Genomic DNA, 21,710 nt, shown 5'->3' with positions numbered 1-21,710 from the left:
GGATATACAGATTTAGCAACATTTATGCTTCATTCACTAATTATATAGTTTAAAAGAATTTAATACACAGTTATCTATGAGCTATCTATTTCTGTGACTATGCCCCATCCTGTCTGTCATTACTGGTAACCAGGAAGAAATATGTGGCTGATAGGTCGGCTGAAAGAGAAAACAGTCACATAGCCCAAAGATTGGTTTAAGCTGACTTCCACGCTGCTGTGTTGCAAGTCTAGGTACAATAAAGAAATACATTTTGATCAAATCATTTTCATTTTTTGTTGGGGAAGCAGGTTTATAAATCCTGTTTGTAAGCAGAGGGTGCACTCTATGGAACATCAAATCCACTGCATCACAGAAAATAATAAAAAAAGAACACCAATATATCGAAGTTTGGGGGCACAGCAATTTTATCGGTATGCCTAAAGTAAGGGCTTGGCTATACTTGCAGGTGTGCAGCGCTGGGAGTTACAGCTGTCTTTGTACAGCTGTGTAGGGAAGGCGCTGCAGTGTGGTCACATTTGCAGCATTTCAAGCGCTGTTGGGAGTGGTGCATTATGGGCAGCTATCCTACAGAGCACCTCGTCCCATTTTGGTGCTGTGTGTTGTGGGAAGGGGGCGGAGGCTGTGGGTCATTCTGCTTCCTGTACGAACACCCTGTGATGCATTGCTTCACATCCCAGCAATCCCTGTTTTTCCATCCACCTTTGGCGCCATCTTGACTCTCTCAACAGTTTCTGTGCAGCGCGATTTCTGTAGGAAATGGAGCCCGAACTGCTGAGGAGTATGCTGATGAGTCTCGCCAGCACATCACATTTGGCAGTTGAGCTATTCCTTATGATCCAAAGTGATGAGGAGTCCGACGATGACAGCGAGTCGCCTGACGCGTATGACACGAAATTGCTGCTGGCATTCATGGAAATGCTCAGCACCGTGGAACGATGCTTTTGGGCTTGGAAAACAAGCACTGAGTGGTGGGATCACATCGTCATGGAAGTCTGGGATGATGAGCAGTGGCTGCAGAACTTTCGGATGAGAAAAGCCACTTTCATGGGACTGTGTGCTGAGCTCACCCCCACCCTGCGGCGCAAGGACACGAGATTGAGAGCTGCCCTGCTGATGGAGAAGCGGGTGACTATTGCAGTCTGGAAGCTGGCAACTCCAGACAGCTACCCATCGGTCGGGAACCAGTTTGGAATGGGAAAGTCGACCGTTGGGATTGTTTTCATGCAAGTTTGCAGGGCCACTAACACTGCTCTACAGCCAAAATGCTTCTGAAATAAATGTAGTCCAACTTTACTAATTCTGGGTCACTGACAACGAAAATGATGCTTAAAATTGTTGATCGGCTCTAGTTTTCAAGATACGCTAGTGGGTCAGTATATATGACCCTTGACTTGGGAACGGCGGAGGATAAGTGAGTTATAAAGGGAAGGGATCTCAATTTAAACCAGAAATGACTAAAATACATCTTTGACTGGATCGATGAATAAATCTATGACTGGGTTTGGACAGTACTTGCTTTTTAGGCAAAACAATGAATGATGCAATCTGAAGCTGGTATTGCATCATACATGATATGAATTGCATCATGTTATTCCTAGAAGTCATGGATGATGCAATCATAATGAAGCTTACATCACTCTGCTGAACAAATTGCCCTATATCAGCTCTAGAAATCATACAGTGTCGTGCTCTTATTTGTCAGTGTTTGATTTTGCAAAGGGACACATTTCTGTTTAGCCAAAGTGAGCAGAGATGCCTCGTACTTGTGTGAACAGTACAGATAACTTCTGCTATGTTTGTGGTGAAGTGACTTTTGCATCACAAAAGCGCAGTATAACCACTATGGTTAAGAAAGCCTATCACCTTTATTTTGGCTCCAAAATTGGAGATCAGGAAAAGAGGTGGCCCCACACATATGCTGCAACACTTGTGCAACAAATCTTCGCCAGTGGTTGAACAGGAAAAGGAAATCTATGCCTTTTGCAGTGCCAATGATTTGGAGAGAGCCAACAGATCATACCAGCAATTGTTACTTGTGCATGGTGCCTCCAGTTGGGAAAGGTGTGTCAAAGAAGAAAAAGTGGACTGTGCATTATCCAAACATTCCATCAGTTATACGCCCAGTACCCCACGGAGAAGGACTGCCGGTTCCTGATGCACCAGAATCATTCTCACTTGAGTCAGACGAGGAAGAGGAAGAGGATGAAACTTCTGGTCCTGAACCATCAGTGTCACAGGACCCACATTTTCTCCCATCCTCCTCCTCTGAACCACACCTCATAACACAAGGTGAACTGAATGACCTTGTCAGGGATTTGGAACTACCCAAGAGTAAGGCAGAGTTGTTGGGCTCCAGACTACAGCAGTGGAATCTCCTGGCAGGCTATCAGGGCAAATGGAGCCCATCAATGCTTGCAGACTATTGCTGGACAGTGACAGGAGATGCTCCATTTAATGAATACAAGAGACAAGCCAAGAAGCGCCAAGTAGACACTGAATAGGACTAAACTATGTACAGAATAGTTTTTTGCCTTTTGTTTCCTAATACATTTTATTTATATAACCCTTTTGCTGATTTTTAAAGTGTTACATAAACAGGACAGGTGAAATATTATAATGTAAAGCAACCATAAACACATGAAAAGACCTAGGTTTACAATTTATGATTAAAACTCTACTATCTACACAATAGACAGACATAAAATGTAAAAACTTAAATATCTTAGAAACAGTAGCCAATCAGTTGTTTTAATTGTCATATTTGAATTCAGCACATCAAAATACATAATAAATATCACATTTTATCTCTGAAGCAGAGGACTTCTCAAAAACTGTAGACCAGTGTAATCGCATCCTGCTAAGAAGAACTGTGACTCTCAGGAACGTGCAGGACATTGTGGATTGCTTTGCGCAAATGGGATTCCCTAACTGTGGAGGGGCGATAGATGGGACGCATATTCCTATTCTGGCACCACCCCACCTAGCATCCGAGTACGTTAATCGGAATGGGTATTTCTCTATGGTTCTCCAGGTGCTTGTGGATCACTGTGGGCGTTTCATTGACATTAACACAGGCTGACCTGGAAAGGTGCATGATGCATGCATCTTTCGGAACACTGGCCTGTTCAGGAAGCTGCAGGCAGAGACTTTCTTCCCAGACCGGAAGATCGCAGTAGGGGACGTTGAAATGCCCATTGTGATCCTTGAAGACCCCACTTACCTGTTAATGCCTTGGCTCGTGAAACCGTATACAGCGAAGCTTGACAGGAGCAAGGACCGGTTCAACTACAAGCTGAGCCGGTGCCGAATTACTGTGGCGTGTGCTTTTGGCCGTTTAAAGGGGCGCTGGAGATCTCTGTATGGGAAGCTAGACTTGGGGGAAAGCAGCATCCCTGTGGTTATATCCGCATGCTGTACCCTCCATTATATTTGTGAAGGGAAGGGTGAAACATTCAGTCAGGCATGGACCTCTGAGGTTCAACGCCTGAAGGCTGAATTTGCACAGCCAGAGAGCAGGGCTACTAGAGAGGCCCAGCACAGGGCTTCAAGGATGAGGGATGCCTTGAGGGAGGAATTTGAGGCTGAAAACCAACAGTAATGTTTGGTGCCTTGCACGGGAGTGAAGTGCAGTGGTTACATTGTTAGTAAGAATCTGTTTTTCCTAAGCTGATTTGCAGTGCCTGTTTCTTTCCTGGGCTAAGGTATCTTTTTACTTTCTGCAACAATAAAGATGGTTTTCAAAGCCAAGAATTCATTTATTGAAAAGAAAATAACTTTATTGACAGACACACAACAGTTTGGGAACCTAAAAGGGCAAGGGGGTGCGGTGGGGAACTGTACAGTCACAGGTTTGAATATGTCCTGTCTGGAGGGCTGGGCAATGACTGCTGCACTTCAGGATGCCTATACCGCATGGTGATGGGGGTTGAGTGCAGAGGGTAAGGGTCGTCGTTCTCAGGGCTGGTTGGTGAATGTACAGGTGTTGGAGGCAGCTGGTGGTGGTGATGGTAAGAGCCTGGATGCTGGGGAAGGGGGTTTTGAGCTGACATTTGGGCACAAGTGGAAGAGCTTCGGCACGGGGGCGGGGGGGGGGAGGGGATGGTAGTGCTCTGCCTGCATGGCTACGAGCACCTGGAAAAAGTCCGCTTGGCATGCCAGGATGCTTATCAGCTGCTTTGTGCTTTTCTTCCTGGCCGCTGCGTTTCTCTGGAGGATCCTGCTTTCCTTTTCCCTCCAGTCCTGCAGTTTTTGATTCTCTCTGGCAGAGTGATCCAAAACTGCTTGCAACAGGTCGTCTTTGCTTTTTCGCGGCTTCTTCTGGAGGTTTTGGAGTCTCTCAGCTGTTGATAATACGGGCATCTGAGAAGTCAAGGTTGCTTGTGTCACGGAGTGTTGGGGAGTCTGGCCCCGCACCCCTCTTCCTGGGACCCACAGTGACTCTTAGCCAGCCAGTAAAACAGAAGGTTTATTGGACAACAGGAACACAGGTTACAGCACAGCTTGCAGGCACAGTCAGGACCCCTCCACCGAGTCCTTCTGGGCTTTCAGGGTGCTTGGATCCTAGCTAGGATACCCTGAATTCCGCCCACACAGCCCCAAGCCCAAACTCAAACTGCTTCCCTCCTGCCGCTCCCTTCCTTTTTCCCCTTCCCAGGCAAAGGTGTTGACCTTTCCCCTCCCTTACCTAGCTCAGGTTACAGGCCCTGGCATCATCCATCCCCTGAAGTCCTCCCCTGCTCTCCCACTCCCCACACAGACAGTCCCTACTGCATCACATCTCTCCCCCCTTCGAGACTGAACTGAGCAGGGTCACTCTGCCCAGTGACCTGGGGAAGTTCAGGGTCCCCTCTCCGGGACAACGCATCCGCTGTCAGGTTGGCACTTCCCTTCACATGGACCACGTCCATGTCATAGTCCTGCAGGAGCAGGCTCCACCTCAGGAGCTTGGCGTTGGCTCCTTTCATCTGGTGCAGCCAGGTCAGGGGAGAGTGGTCCGTGTACACGGTGAAGTGTCGCCCAAAGAGATATGGCTCTAGCATCTTAAGGGCCCACACCATGGCCAGGCATTCCTTCTCGATGGCCGCGTAGCTTTGTTCCCGGGGTAGCAGCTTCTTACTCAGGTACACGATGGGGTGTCTCTCCCCCTTTTCATCCTCCTGCATTAACACCACCCCCAGTCCCGTGTCTGAGGCATCGGTGAACACCATAAAGGGTTTGTCAAAATCTGGGTTTGCCAGAACTGGGCCACTAACCAGAGCCTCCTTCAGTGCCCGGAAAGCCTCCTGGCACTGCTCAGTCCAGATCACCTTGTCTGGCTTCCCCTTTTTGCACAGTTCAGTGATGGGGCCGGCTATGGCACTAAAGTGGGGCACGAACCTTCGATAGTACCCCGCCATCCCAATAAAGGCCTGGACCTGCTTTTTGGTTTGGGGGGCAGGCCAGTCTCTGATTACCTCCACCTTGGCTGATTCCGGCTTCAGGCAGCCGCTCCCCACCCGATGGCCCAGGTAAGATACTTCAGCCATCCCCACCTTGCACTTCTCAGCCTTTACTGTTAACCCAGCCTTTCGGAGTCGGTCCAGGACTTGTTTAACCTGGGACGTGGTCCTCCCAGGTCTGGCTGAAGACGCAGATGTCGTCAATATACGCCACGGCAAAACTCTCCATCCCCCTCAGTAGCTGATCCACCAGGCGCCGGAAGGTGGCCGGTGCTCCCTTGAGGCCGAAGGGCAGGGTCAGAAACTCATAGAGCCCCAGAGGGGTGATAAAGGCCGATTTCAGCCTGGCATCTGCGTCCAGCGGCACTTGCCAGTAGCCTTTGGTAAGATCCATAGTGGTGAGGTACCGAGCACCTCCTAGCTTGTCTAGGAGCTCGTCAGGCCTGGGCATAGGGTAGGCATCAGATACGGTGACGGCATTGAGCTTTCGATAGTCCACACAGAACCGGATTGACCCATCCTTCTTGGGAACCAGCACCACTGGTGAGGCCCAAGGGCTGGAAGACGGCTGGATCACCCCCAAAGCCAGCATGTCCCTGACCTCTCTTTCAAGATCCTGGGCAGTTTTACCAGTGACCCGAAAAGGGGAGCATCTTATAGGGGGATGTGACCCGGTCTCCACCCGGTGGACAGTCAAATTAGTGCGTCCAGGCTGGTTGGAAAACAGCTGTCGGTATAGATGCAGCACCCCTCTGATCTCAGCGTGCTGGCCCGGGGTCAGCTGATCAGAGAGGGGAATCGCCTCCAGGGGGGAAACCAGCTTTGGTCCCAGGGAATAGATCTACTAAGGGGTCATCTCCCTGCCCCTCCCAATGTCCACACACGGCCAACACCACATTCCCCCTGTAATAGTATGGTTTCATCATGTTCACATGGTACACCCGACGGTGATGTGCCCGGTTTGACAGCTCCACCACATAGTTTACCTCATTCAGTTGCTTGATAACCTTGAAGAGCCCTTCCCAGGCAGCCTGGAGTTTGTTTCTCCTCACGGGGATGAGAACCATCACCTGATCTCCGGTGGCGAAGGCATGGGCCCGTGCCATGCGGTCATACCAGACCTTCTGCCTCCTCTGGGCTCGGGCCAGATTCTCCCTGGCCAGGCCCATGAGCTCGGCCAGTCTTTCCCGGAAGGTCAGGACATACTCCACCACTGACTCTCCCTCGGGAGAGGCCTTCCCCTCCCATTTGTCCCTCATCAGGTCTAGGGGCCCCCTTACCCGCCTTCCATACAACAGTTCGAAAGGTGAAAACCCGGTAGATTCCTGGGGGCCTCCCTGTACGCGAACAGCAGGTGAGGTAAGTACTTGTCCCAGTCCTGCGGGTGCTGGTTCATAAATGTTTTTAGCATCATCTTCAGCGTCCCGTTGAACCTTTCTACCAGCCCGTTGGACTGGGGGTGATACGCTGAGGCCCAGTTGTGCTGGATCCCACATTTCTGCCATAAGGACGGGAGCAGGGCCGACATGAAGTTGGACCCCTGGTCCGTTAAGACCTCCTTGCGGAACCCCACCCGGCTGAAAATTGTCAGCAGCGCATCTGCCACTGTGTCGGCTTCGATAGAGGACAAGGTCACCGCCTCGGGGTAGCGAGTGGCAAAATCCACCACCACCAGGATGTATTTCTTCCCTGACCGGGTCATCTTGCTGAGGGGTCCCACTATGTCCATGGCCACCTTCTGGAAAGGTTCTTCTATTATGGGTAAAGGCCTCAAAGCCGCTTTCCCCTTGTCCTGGGCCTTCCCCACCCTCTGGCAGGGGTCACAGGATTGACAGTACTGTCGGATATGGGTAAAAACCCCAGGCCAGTAAAAGTTCTGTAGCAGCCTCTGCCTGGTGCGTCGGATTCCCTGGTGCCCTGCGAGAGGGATGTCATGGGCCAGGTACAGCAGCTTGTGACGAAACTTCTGGGGAACCACCAGCTGCCTCCTGATCCCCCATGACTCTTCTTGCCCGGGAGGAGTCCATTCTCGGTACAGGAACCCCTTCTCCCACAGGAACCTCTCCTTGCAACCTCTCCTCATGGTCTGTACCGCACTAAGGTCAGCCCGGTCCCAAGCTTCTGCAAGGAGGGATCTTTCTGCAACTCGGCCTGGAACTCAGCAGCTGGGACAGGGATGGGGACCGGCTCTCTCTTGCTGGCTGGGTCTGAGGTCGCAGCCTCTCTGCACCGTGCCCCTGGGCGTTCCCCGCTCCCTGGGTTAGGGTCCTGCACCTCGGGTCGAGTACCTTCCCCGTTGTCGGGGTGCAGTGCCCTTTGCCGACTCTGACTACGAGTCATGACCAGGGCACTCTGGGTGTTACTAGGCCAGTCCTTGAGGTCCCCTCCCATTAACATGTCAGTGGGCAAATATCGGTGTACCCCCACATCCTTGGGGCCCTCCTTGGCCCCCCATTTCAGGTGTACCCTTGCCACGGGCACCTTGAATGGGGTCCCGCCCACGCCCATCAGGGTCAGGTAGGTGTCGGGCACCATCCGATCTGAGGCCACCACCTCGGGCCGGGCCAGCGTCACCTCTGCGCCCATGTCCCAGTACCCAGTGACCTTCCTCCCATCTACCTCCAGGGAAACAATGCACTCCTTCCGGAGGGGCAGCCCCGCGACCACCCAGTAAACCAAAAACCCGGAGCCTGGAGCATCCACAGGTGGTATGTTGCCAGCTCCCCTTTCCTGGGAATGTAGCCCCTCCTTCGATTGGGTTTTTACCCAGTCCACCCTCTGTGGGTTGGGTCTGCTTGGTCTGTCCCTGAGCTTGGGGCACTGGGCCCGTATGTGACCTCGCTGGCCACAGCGATAGCAGCCCATGTCTCGTGGGTCCCCTTGAGGGGGTCGGAGGGACCTGCCGCTGGATGTTCCCCTTTTGGGGGGGGTTCTCCATAGGACCCCGCTGGGAGGTCCCATGATGACTCTCTCTCTGCATTGAGGCAGGCTTGCTCCTTCGAGACTCCTCCCTGCCATCCCCTGCCCGACTGTCCACAAATTGGTCGGCCAGCTGGCCTGCGTGCTGTGGGTTCTCCGGCTTCTGGTCCATCAACCACAGCCTCAAGTCGGACGGGCACTGCTCGCACAGGTGCTCCAATATGAATAGGTCAAGCAGGTCCTCTTTAGTTTGGGCCCCAGCTGTCCACTTGCGGGCATACCCCTGCGCCCGGTTGACCAGTTGTAGGTATGTGACCTCACGGGTTTTACGCTGGCTCCGGAACTTTTTCCGGTACATCTCAGGAGTCAGCCCAAACTTGCGGAGCAGGGCCTGTTTGAACAGTTCGTAGTCCCCTGCCTCCGCCCCTTTCAGTCGGCTGTACACCTCCACGGCTGTGGACTCCAGTAAGGGGGTGAGAACTGCGATCCTGTCTGCAGGGTCAACCCTGTGCAGCTCGCAGGCATTCTCAAAGGCCGTCAGGAAGGTATCTATGTCCTCCCCCTCCTTACGCCAGGGCAGCAAGTGCTTATCAAAGCTCTTTGTAGGCTTGGGTCCCCCCTCACTCACCGCAGCCAGGGCCCCACTGCTCGCCAGCCGGGCCAGCTCCAGCTCATGTTTACGCTGTTTCTCCTTCTCCTCCCGCTCATGTTCACGCTGTTTCGTCTTCTCCTCCAGCTTTTGCCTCTTTAACTCGAGCTTCTCCCTTTCATATTCCAGCCGCGTCCGCTCCACGGATGCCGAGCGTTGCCGGGAGGATCCCCTGCTGGGGGGTGGGCTTCGCCGGGCGGATCCCCTGCTGGCCGAGGGTGTCACGGTGCCCTCGGTATACACTGGGCTCCTCCCCGCCCTTCCCCTAGGCCTAGGAAGGGGGGGTCTCGGGAAGCCCTCGTCCGCCGGCTGACCACTCCCAGCGGGGACAGACACTGGTGCCTGCGCTGCATCTGCCCGGCTGCTTCCCTCAGAGACAGGGCTCCGTTCATTCATACGGTCTCCCTGCTCCAGCTGGGCAATCAGCTGGTCCTTGCTGAGCCTCCCTGGGTGCAGCCCCCTCTGCTTGCACAGCTCCACCAGATCACACTTGCGCCGCTGGGCATACATCTTCCTGCTGACCACTCACAGGCCGGGGTGCTCGCCGCTCCCCACGGTTTCCAGAGGGACCCCTAGTGCACCAGCCCTTCTTGAGGTCACCACCTCTCTGCCAGGGTCGAGCTGCAGACTCCTCCGCCCCTGGGACCGCTCGCTGCAATCCCCCAGGGGACCCTGTTACTGCAAAGTCCTTCTCACTGGGCACACACTCCCAGGGGTTAACCACCCCTTCGTTTTACTGCTCCCCAGTCACTTACTGCAGGAAGCGCCGTCCACGAGGTGCAGTATATCCCACCTCTGCCACCAGTTGTCATGGAGTGTGGGGGAGTCTGGCCCCGCACCCCTCTTCCTGGGACCCACAGTGACTCTTAGCCAGCCAGTAAAACAGAAGGTTTATTGGACAACAGGAACACAGGTTACAGCACAGCTTGCAGGCACAGTCAGGACCCCTCCACCGAGTCCTTCTGGGCTTTCAGGGTGCTTGGATCCTAGCTAGGATACCCTGAATTCCACCCACACAGCCCCAAGCCCAAACTCAAACTGCTTCCCTCCTGCCTCTCCCTTCCTTTGTCCCCTTCCCGGGCAAAGGTGTTGACCTTTCCCCTCCCTTACCTAGCTCAGGTTACAGGCCCTGGCATCGTCCATCCCCTAAAGTCCTCCCCTGCTCTCCCACTCCCCACACAGACAGTCCCTACTGCATCACAGCTTGTAGAAAGGCAGAAAAGGCAACCGTTATCAGAGGCTGCATTTTTTATATCTCAAACAGTTATTCCCACACTGTGAAGGAGTTTACAGTCTTCACAATAGCATAAATTTTCCCATGCCAAAGAGAGCACACATAACCCACAGGAGCCCGGAAATGGTGAATAAGGGGGACTGATTGATTGCTTCTGGGCTGTACTGGGGTTTCTGTGCATTGGGGAAAGCAAACAGCTGCAGGGGGCACCTACACTGAACAGTCTCCCAACATTTTCCACAGGAGTTGATCCTGCAAGATATCTCGCTGCTGCGGGTCACCTGGGAAGAGCGGGAGGGTCTTCTACAGCAATGCGGATTCCGCCCTGGCCCCTTGTGCAGCTTGCCTGTGTGTAGCAATGGTCCTCCCACCCCTCACAGCACAGTGGCGTGGACGTGTTAACCTGACTGGGACAAAGACCACAGTGGCTCTCCCAATAATCTTGTGCAAGCGCATTGCCCACGCTCTGGCTGAAACTTTTGAAGAGATTACCGACGCCGATTACCGTGATGTGATAGACCACATCAATGGGCTATTCCACATCTAGGCATGCATGCAGCCCTAACCCTCCCTCCTCTACCGAAACATTTCCACCCTGAAAATACAAGCCGCTTACCGGGAACCCGCTCCTCTGCTTGTTCTTCACCAAGTACCGGCTCCTGCGACTGGCTACCTTCCTCCTGGCTTGAGAAGAGCTCCTGGCTGCATGCTTTCTGGGACACCGGGGTGTCTCCCACAATCCCAGTACCCTCACTCTCGGTTTCCTCCTCCCCCCCTTCTCCTCCTCCTCCGCCTCTCCCCCCCAAATGTCCATCGTGGTCCTCGGATTGGCAGTGGGGTCACCCCCAAGTATTGCGTCCAGCTCTTTGTAAAAATGGCAGGTCGTGGGGGCAGCACCAGAGCGGCGGTTTCCCTCACGGGCTTTGCAATAGGCACTCCGCAGCTCCTTCACTTTAACCCTGCACTGCAGCACGTCCCGGTTATGGCCCCTTTCCATCATATCCCTTGATATCTGTCCATAGGTATCGTAATTCCTACGGCTGGAGCGCAGCTGGGACTGCACAGCTTCCTCCCCTCAAACACTGATGAGGTCCAGCAACTCACCATTGCTCCAAGCTGGGGCTCATTTGGCGCGTGGAGGCATTGTCACCTGGAAAGATTCATTGATTGCACTCCACACATGGCTGAGCAAACAGGAAGGGGATTTTTAAAATTCCTGGGGCATTTAAAGGGCGGGTCACCTGAGGCCAGGGCAGTAGAGTTTGAACTGATGAGCAGAGTGGCTGAACAGGCATTCTGGGATACTTCCAAATTCCTCTGGAGGCCAATAACAGCGCTTTTGGTGACTACACTGGCAGAGCAGCGCTGCAGTCGTTATTCTCCAGGCAGAGGTAGAGTACAGCCAGCGCTGTATCCAGGGAGATACAGCGTTGGATGTGCCTTGCAAGTGTGGATGGTGTGTTAGTTGCAGCGCTGTAAAGCCACCACCAGCGCTGCAACTCTCCAGTGTAGCCAAGCCCTAAGTGACTGGTTTGGTTGTAGCACCTGTCTGTGCCTTCCAATTCTGACCAAGTAGACTACGACTAGAATGTAAACACATAACCAATCTAAAAGGAAAGATGGAATATAGTTTCTGAAAGAAGACTAGTGGTGCAGAATAACTATAGTTTTTGATAAATCCTACAGGAAGGTCTTTCCAGTGTAAAAAGACTATCTAGATAAGTATTTTCATTAATTTGCTCTGGCCATAAACCTTACAGGACCACCTTCCTGGAATGATAACCTTAGTAAAGACCATTCCAAGTTAACTAAGGCACTGTAAGTCCTACTCCACGGATAAGAGCTAGAGTAATGTAAAAAAAATGAACAGAAATGGAAATTTTGGTTGATAAACTAAACCAATATATAATCAAACTCAATATGGTAAAATATTAACACATATCAAAAGAGAGTGAGCACATTATAACTTGGGTCAGTATTACTCTATGTGTATGTGAAATATTTTTAGCTGATATAATAAAGCTATTAAATATTGACTTCATCATTTCACTGAAACACAACTTTCCTTTCACTAAAACCTAGCTATTCTCATGCTATTGAAAACCTACACTGTCACATCTTGCAAGGTGTAATTCCATTATTCCTATCCTAAAACCAGAAGCTTCCTCTTCTGATCAGAGCAAGGTCATTGCATTGTGCACCATCCGAAAAGTTGCAAGTTTATTTCAAACTTGATCATCATTTAGTGTATTAGTGTCCTTTATTACAGACACTATAAAACTAAGCTAATTACCACACGTAACAGAGTGGCTTGCCCCTGATTACAGAATGAGCCACACATGGGAGAAATCAGGATTACTGTCCTATAAAGAGCAGCAGGAGTCTGCAGTGAAGAGAAAGGGAGTGGGGACAGGGGAAGCTCAGTAAGCTGTGGAAGAGTCTGCAGAGAGTGAGGAAGGCTCTCCAAGCAGAGAGGCCTGGGAGCACAGGCACCGACTTTCCGAACTGCCAGGGGGGTGCTCAACCTCTAGCTCTGCCCCAGGCCCTGCCCCCACTCCACTCCTTCCTCCCCAATTCTGCTCCTTCCCTCCTCAGCCTCCCACTTGCTGCAAAACAGCTGATCACAGCAGGTGGGAGATGCGGGGAGGTGCTCATCTGCAGGGCCCACCGGCAGGCAGGAGGTGCTGGAGGAGTGAGGGGGCGCTGATAGGAGCTGCCAGTGGGTGCTCAGCACCCACCATTTTTTTCCTGTGGGTGCTGCAGCCCCAGAACACCCATGGAGTCAGCACCTATGCCTGGGAGAGATCATGACCATGCAAGGGAGGGACTGCAAAGCTCCCCAGGCTGAAAGTCTGGGAGGAAGAAGCGAAACCTTGTGTTGTGTGGACTTAGGAACAGATTGGTTTGGTGATTTTGAGTTTTATTTGCAGTTTATTTTATATTAATAAACCTAGCCTGCAAGGAGGGGTATTTTTGACCCAAAAAAAGCCTTGGTGAAGAAACTGAGGTTGGTTGCTGGTAGTGTGACCAGTGCTTAATTTGTGCCAGAGCTTGCCAGGACTGAGTCCTAGCACCCCTAGGCTTTGCAGTTCATAGTCCCAGCACCTATGGGCTTGCTGCATCTATTATGAATGTTAAAAAAAAAAAAAAAAAAAAAAAAAAAAAAAGGTGCTTGAGTCCCAGCACCTCTTTCATTACAAATTAAGCACCGAGCGTGACCGTAGGCTACTGAAAGAGGCACACAAGAGGCACCTGGCCTGGTTACAAGGCAGAACAGAGAACTCAATCCCAGCACAACCCCAGTTCTCAAAACTTGGTGCCCGAGTCTCTACAATCAATGTCTCTGCTAAATCTCACAACATCAGTAGCACTTTCGTCATATAAGCCTTCCATTTCCTGTCTACAAAGTATCTGAGTTCAACAGTAAAGCAAAACTGTTTACACAGTCTGGTATTCAACTTATAGAGGAAGATCTTTATGTATGCTGTCATTTAATTACACTTCTTGACATACTTACATTCAGTAGATTACCCTTCTTCAGCTACAGAAATAATGAATTTATACCCTACAGTAACAAGATCTACTCCATTACCTATAAACCTCAGTTTATATATCTCAATTATCAAATGTAAGACCACAGTCAGTTTTCAGTCACAAGACAGAAGAAAACTTTAAAAAACGCTAAAGCAAAGAAACTTTCTTTAGAGATAAAGATGGAATGGTTAAATGAGGATGACATAATATAAAGCCTGGCCTCAGAATTCAAACAACAGAAGATAACCTTGCTGGAGTACTTATGTGAGCTGAGATAAATAAAATGATACCACATGATTAATGTAAAAATACCTCCAGGATCACATCACCTAGTGGGTGTGATGTAATCATCATATTCAACATATGTGGGAAGTCAGTAGCTAATTTCAAAGAAATGGGGAAATGGTCATGACCACAGCAATATACTCGTGGAAGAAGAAAGTTGGTCATGAATCTGGAGCAGAAATGGTGGTAGCAGCTGAAGGATAAACTTCAGCCACATCAGTCTTAGGGATGAGATAAAAATTGAGACGTTACCAACTTAGATACAGTTTTAATAGAACAGGTAAGACTGTTAACCAGCTACAGTATTGCTTGTGGCATAGACAGCAGCTATACGAAATGCGACTAGAATGGGATTGTTTTAGAAATTTAAAAATAAATTCATAGCAAATGAACCAATGTATGTTAAATCCAAATTAGCTACCGATTTTTTTTTGTAATTATATAGATCGGCAAAAATGCATAAAACCCTTTTCATTCCGTGCTTTAAAGATAGCTAATAAGGCATTTAAGAAGACAATAAAATACAAGATAAATGCTAATCTTTAGACCAATGCAAATTAGAACAGCTTAGTTCTAAATCCCCGGGAAAAAAAGGGAGCATACAGTGAAACTACCACTGAAGCCTTAACTATAGCTCTGTGGATATGACAGTATACTATGTCAAAGCTATGCAAATAGGTAACAGAAAATAGGTAATTACTATGGGCTTTAATAGAGCACTTTGGTGCAATATAACAAACTGTTTTGTATCAGAAAGGTGCAATATATCTTTTGAGACTAATTCATCTGTCCTTGAGTCTCAAGGGGAGAAACAATACATTTTGCCAGTTGTACCTACACAGCATTATCCTAATTTTCTTGCACATCAGTCAATAAATTAATTCTTTAACATAAGACTTTAGGGTGACCAGATGTCCTGATTTTATAGAGACAGTCCCAATATTTGGGACTTTTTCTTATACAGGTACCTATTACCCCCCCATCCCCAGTCCCAATTTTTCACATTTGCTATTTGGTCACCCTATAAGACTCTTTCAAAATATACTGGGGGAGGAGAAGCCTGGTGATAATTCACTGAAACTGGGCTGTCACTAAAAATAATGTGCACAGAGGTCTTAGAATCTTGAACTCCAGCAACGTACCCCTTGTTGCAACATGTTAAATACTCCTAACCCAAAACACATCATTATATTATAACGCATCCTGTCTTAGGGAGACAATGGATTTTGTACAGGTCTTGTCAGGCTCCATTTACCAATTTTCCAGCAATGTTTAGTAAACACTCTGTACATGAGGCTGCTATTTTTCAGATATGACAATTAACTCACTTCTTGTTCACTTTGCATATATTAAAATGACAGAACAGCATTAAAAATCTTATGCATTAGAATATTTTGAATATTTCTCCCCTTCTCCTAATGTGTCATTTGTGTGCCCTATTTCTGGAAGCTTCTTTCTCCCTCTTTCACAGTGTGTGTCTGTGCATGCGTGTGCACAAACACACGCATGAGAATGACTCTATAACCTGGTGGATAGAGTGCTCACACGGGAGGTGGGAGACCCAGGATCCAGTCACCCTGCTTCAATGAATAAGGATTTATCCAGAGTGCAACAGCTTTGACAATAGAGAGACTGACTGAGCCCCACAACAAAATATCCCACAGCCCAATGGTTAAAACATTCACCTAACAGGTGAAAAATCCCAATTCAGTTCCCTTCAGTGGAGGGGGGATCACCCGTATCCCAAGTGAGTATCCAAAACACTGAGCTAAAAGTTATGAGGGAAGTCCTCTTCCATCCCCACCCCCTGCTTTTTTGTGTGAACTTAGCTGTGAGGCTCGACCCAGTAGGCGGCCTCTGAGCATGCCTACCAGATCAGTCTCACACACAACTTTAGGCAGCTTCCTCTGCTTTGTGAATCACTCTGGGGCTTAGCTGCCCAGGTGCCTAGAAAAAGGAAGCAATGTGCATGCTCAGAGGCAGAAACTTAGGCCCCTAGGGAACTTTTACTGCAAAATCTTGGGAGCCAAGTAAGTTTAGGTGCTGACAAGCTTAAGTGGGAGTTTTATGCATCACAGTGGTCCCAAAACTTGGACTTAGACACCTAACTCTTTCTGAGCATTCAGGTGTTAGGCTTCCTGGACAACGAAATGAATAATTATTTTACAAAAATACAAATTTTTCAAGAAAACTTTCCTACTTCAAACACCAAAATACAGGATGTGCAGTCTAGGCCAGTATAAAGGGACTTGATAAACCAAATTAACTGGTAAGAAACCACTGCTCACCAACATCCTTTTATATCAGTCCAGATAGTTCAACAGCAGCATCTGACCTCAGAAAAGACAGTAATAGACTGCAGCATGTCAGGCCTCCTGCTCAGACACTACTATATCAGTGTCTAAGAAGAGTCTACAGAAGGAGCACCTCCCTTCATCTCACACTGAGAAATAGTGATGGTTATCGTTAAATTAGCTTTGATACAACATATTAACTACAGGCAGTGTTAGCTTCCTCAGTGCAGTCCCAACCACAATATGACTCAAAACTTGCACATACTGGTTTGTAAACTGAGCACATGCTATATAAAAGTCACTAACGTAGCTTAAAGATGAAACGATAACATTTTTACAGAGCCACTTTTTTTTTTTTTTTTTTACTATAAATACACTTAAATACAATGTTCTCTGACCATTTGACACACATTGGTTCATAAGCCACAATGTAGCAAGAAATAATATGGGCTCAGTAGTACACATCTGCACAATATACTCAACATAATAAATATTACTAAATCACATAACTTAGTACAACTCATAATAGGGATACACACAAGCCTGAAAGTTTAACTTCATGTCATTAATCCTAGCTGCAATATGGATATAAAATTCAGAAGAACGCAACAATTAGTATGCCAGAGCACAAAAATAATAATCTATGCTGGTACAGATTTAAATTCAAAACCTGAAAATACTGCCATATGACTTGTGTTTTGTTTCATTGTTAAATGTTTATTACTTTTTATTCAACTAGACATACCTAACTCAGTTGATAAGAAGGTTCATTTTATACCTCTGGAATTTTTAATGCCAACCATGCCCTAGCCTTTGCAGTGACTTGATGCCTTTCACAATATATGCTGTAGTCACTGTCACATTACACAGAACAAGTTTCAGTTCAGATTACTAAGGACCAGTCACACAAATTAAGTGACCATCACGTTAGCTGCATCTGAAGAGTGACAAATAATAGTAACACATACTAGATAGGATACATGGCACCACAGTGGAATGTCAATTTATATGAGGGATGATTATAGTTTTAAGTTAAAGGACACAGTAAATTATATCAAGCTTCAAAATGAATGAAGTCTCATTAAAAGGGCTGAGGTAAAGCTTAACCATGTTTGCTTTTTTTTTTTTTTTTTTTAAATACAAAGGTAACTTTTAAAAGAAAGTCATTTTTCTTTTATCAACATCATAAGTTTCAATGGACTGACATTTCTCCCTACGACAGTGGAATCTATTGGCTTTCATGTTACCCAAATAAATGTCCAATGTAAGTACTTGGACAATATAGACAAAATTAGACCGTATTATATGATTATGTCAATACTATGTCATTAGCAGTGTTGTAGACTGACACAGAAGACAAGACAACAGTATTTACTACAGCATAAGTCCAGTTAGATCAAGGTGGTCAAAACAAGACAGAAATTACATTTACGTGATTGCTTAATTACTTAGAAACAAATTATCCTATATGTAGTTACTGTAATATAAATGACTTGTGTTAAAAGTTTTATTCCATGTAAGAAAAAAAGTTTTAATATATAATTTTCAGATTTGACAATTCTGGACATAAAGAATATACAAGAGCTCTGAAACACCTATTTTCTAGAAATATATGATTGAACTGTGATTTACATTCTAAGCATTTACTTGCATTTCACTCCCACATGGGAATTAGAGTTGGGATCCTGAGCTGACAAAGGTTGGAAGCTCTGCCGAGACAACAGTCTTTGTCCAAAATGCACATATGGGCCTGATGGGGATTTTTGAGGGAAAGAATAAATGGTAAAAGTAATGTGGATTATAGGTCCCCCACCCTCAGTTGTACAAGCGTTACTTTAATATTTGATACTGATAATAATTTGTTCTTGCTTTCAAATAGCCAACTGAATTGTTTTAAAAAACCCAACAGAATCATCTACCGTTTCTTTTCATAACTTTAATGTGGATACAGACACCACTTGGATTACTATGCAAATATATGCCAAATGATGGAACATTTTAAAGTTTGAATTAAAAAAATTAAAGATATAACTATAGATTCATTTTAAAAATTCAGTCTTCACAAATTTTCATTTTTTTCCTTTTACTAAAAGCAGAAAGTTTTCAAATCTTCTAAAATTGAAGTTTATGGGAAGACAAACAATGGAGATTACTGTCATTATGCACAGCACATGCTTTGTTCTTATTCCTGAAATTTTGATAACTAGATATTTAAAACAATGTAATTTTATTCATTTGTACATTCTTGACAAAATATGTTTAATATATCAGAATAGGCATACAATAAACACCAAAACCTTAATACTGCTCCATTAATGAAAGCTGATGCAAATTAAGTGATTACCATATTTTCATTATCTTCTCATACAATCCATTAGTTCCAGTAAGACATTGTTCTTGACAGAGACATTTTTCTACATGCAAGCTGATACAGATATGAGAGCTCTTACCTTTTAACCAATCAGCTAGGGAAGTATTTTTCCCTTAAAAGGGAGGAGGCAATCTTCCAAATATACAGTTTCAGTACAGTTAGAGCTCAGTCTGCCAGTTTTCAACAACAACCATTATCACTTTCTTCTTGGAGACAGCAACATACCATCTAACACTTATAAAAACTCAGAGTACTCATCAAGTTCATGGTGAAAACAGGAAATATAATCAACTAAACTCATCAGTCTGTCTCACTAAATACACGTGATCTCTGCCCAGTCATCAGCAAGTCCATTCCCCTTCCTGAAACTCTGCAGATATCAGAATGTATATTTTTGTTCTGCAATTCCACAATGCCAAATGTCTCGAGGGACCTAAGGAAGCTAGGATCCAACATACCCTGATAGATTGCTTCTTAGATCTCCTGAGAATGGCAGGTTCAGCATTACAATTAGCATTAACTCCTTCCAGTCCTACTGCATTGTTATAATTGAATCAGTTGAAGATGCCAAATGGACTCATTACATGCAGACTACAGCATTATATAAATACGTGTTTAGATTTTGGACTGATCTCATTCTAAGTTTTCCATTTTGGTAAGGATTATAAAATAGGCAAAATTTAATAAATGTTTTAAAAAGCATGCCACCCATATGTTTAGAATCAGTGATTAAAAAAACAAAAACACCTCTCCCCGCAAGAGCTGCATTTAGCACCCATTTTAGAACAAACCAACCAACCAACCTGCAACACAGGTCTTGGGGAAAAACTGACTGCTATGCTCAAAATGAAACTTACTGTACACGTGATCTGTGTTAAATAGCCAACAAATTTTCAAGCTAGCTTTTAAACTTGTCCAAAAATAGCTTTCAGAAAAAACATTCCAAGAAATATATGTTCATATGACAGGCATTCCATTTTCTGCGTGTAATGTCACCAAAAGTCAGGATGTTCAAAACATATCAAATAAATCTTTGAACTTTAGTTTAAGTTTTATATCAATTAAATCTCAGAATTTATGTACAATTAGGGGCAATGGAATGGATGGGGGAGGGGCTAGTGCCCTTGCAGTGGAAATATTCGGGGGATGGAAATCTATGTTTCTGCCCCGCCTGCTCTCAGAGGCAAGAAGTGGGAGCCAGCTATGTAGACAGAGACAAAAGCAAGACCCAGAGGAGGGACTGAATTTACTGCCATGGCACAGAAGATTCAGCCAGCTGCTAGGGAGCAAATAGGACTTCCTAGCCCAGCCCAGTCGTACCATCCAGCCACCACAGGTCCTCAGAGGACACACCAAGCTCAGGTAAGGGCAAGAGATCACGAGCCAACTGCTGTGGTGGGGAGATGGGACAGCCATCCCTCATGAGGATGCATAGGTGCCAGCCACTTACAGGATGCACGAAGCAATGGGCACCAGCTGCCCGATACTAGGAACTACCAATATGTCCCTTTCCAGCCTGGAGCTCCCTCACACTTCAAGTCTCAGATATGGAGATTGGCATTTAAGCAATAGTTTGGTTGGTTGCTTTATTAAAAACAGAAACCATTACAAATGTCAGGCTGAAAAGGCAGAAATGTTTTCTAATTAAAAAAAAAAAAATCTACATTTCAGGGAAATTTTGATTCAAAAGACTGATCCTCATACTACTCCTGGGGGAATTCTGTGCTACTGCGCATATGCAGAATTCACATCCCCCCACAGATGGGAAAGGCTATGTTCCTCACAGCACCTCTCCCATGGGGCCAGGTAAAGAGGCACAGGATATAGGGTGGGGGAGGGAGGGTCAGAGTGGGCACATGGGAGGGTCACAGACTGGGATTCAGAAGTGCCACTGGAGGGACAGACTGGGGCAGGGGCTGAATGGAAATGGGGGTGCATGGTGACAGGGCCACATGGGGATAGGGCAAGGAGGAGTAGCTGAGTAGGGGGTGCAAGGGCACAAGGGGCCAGGGGAGTGGAGGGGTGTAGGGACACTTGGAAGAGTGGCAGATGTCCCTGACTAAATCGGAGAGGCTAAGGGTCTGGTTGGGGGAGGCTCCCCAACTCCCTAACAAAAGTCTCTCCCTTCCCCACACAAAAAACCCTATTCCATACTTCTCCAACCCACACCCAACAAACCCTCCAAGCTCACTCCAAGGCTTCTTCCCAGAATTACTTCCCTTTCCCTCAGCTCCTCCCTTACCCTTAACTCCCCTAAACCTTCACACTGCTTCTGGGGGGGAGCAGGAAATATGTTTCTTTACTGTAGTTTAAATGAATTACTCAAAGTAATTTGAATTAATATGCTTAGTAAGGAATCTTTGTCAAAAAACATTTCCTGAATCTTTTTCATATTTGTATTATTCTGACAAGTAAAATATGCAGAATTTCAAAGTATTGTGTGCAGAATTTTTAATTTTTTGGCATAGAATTCTCCCAGGAATAGCATACCTACAATAGGCACCGACCCTGTGGCTGCTCCAGCCCTGGAGCACCCACGTGAAAAAATTTAGTGGAGACTAAGGGGGGATATGATAGAGGTATATAAAAGAGGAGACTAAGGGGGGATATGACAGAGGTATATAAAATCATGAGTGATGTGGAGAAAGTGGATATGGAAAAGCTATTTACTTATTCCGATAATACAAGAAATAAGGGTCACCAAATGAAATCAATAGGCAGCAGATTTAAAACAAATACAAGAAAGTTCTTCTTCACGCAGCGCACAGTCAACTTGTGGAGCTCCTTACCTGAGGAGGTTGTGAAGACTAGGACTATAACAGCGTTTAAAAGAGAACTGGATAAATTCATGGTGGTTAAGTCCATTAATGGCTATTAGCCAGGATGGGTAAGGAATGGTGTCTCTAGCCTCTGTTTGTCAGAGGATGGAGATGGATGGCAGGAGAGAGATCACTTGATCATTGCCTGTTAGGTCCACTCCCTC

General features: G+C 46.9%; 1 protein-coding gene across 6 annotated transcripts in view; it reads right to left on the bottom strand.

Annotated features, from left to right (window-relative positions):
• The window catches only part of NCOA3 (nuclear receptor coactivator 3), a 184,737-nt gene that overhangs the window by 64,319 nt on the left and 98,708 nt on the right, over nt 1-21,710 (bottom strand). Inside the window, exon 1 of one of the 6 annotated variants that reach the window (XM_050917259.1) lies at nt 18,807-18,907. The exons of the other annotated variants lie outside the window; for them this stretch is intronic. The gene's annotated coding sequence lies outside the window, so the exon portion shown is untranslated. Of the gene's footprint in view, nt 1-18,806; nt 18,908-21,710 lie in introns of those variants that run through there. 6 annotated transcript variants of the gene reach the window in all.

This window comes from Gopherus flavomarginatus, chromosome 11 (genome assembly GCF_025201925.1).
Source record: "Gopherus flavomarginatus isolate rGopFla2 chromosome 11, rGopFla2.mat.asm, whole genome shotgun sequence".
NCBI classification, from domain to species: Eukaryota; Metazoa; Chordata; order Testudines; family Testudinidae; genus Gopherus; species Gopherus flavomarginatus.
This window is presented reverse-complemented; position numbering and strand designations above follow the sequence as displayed.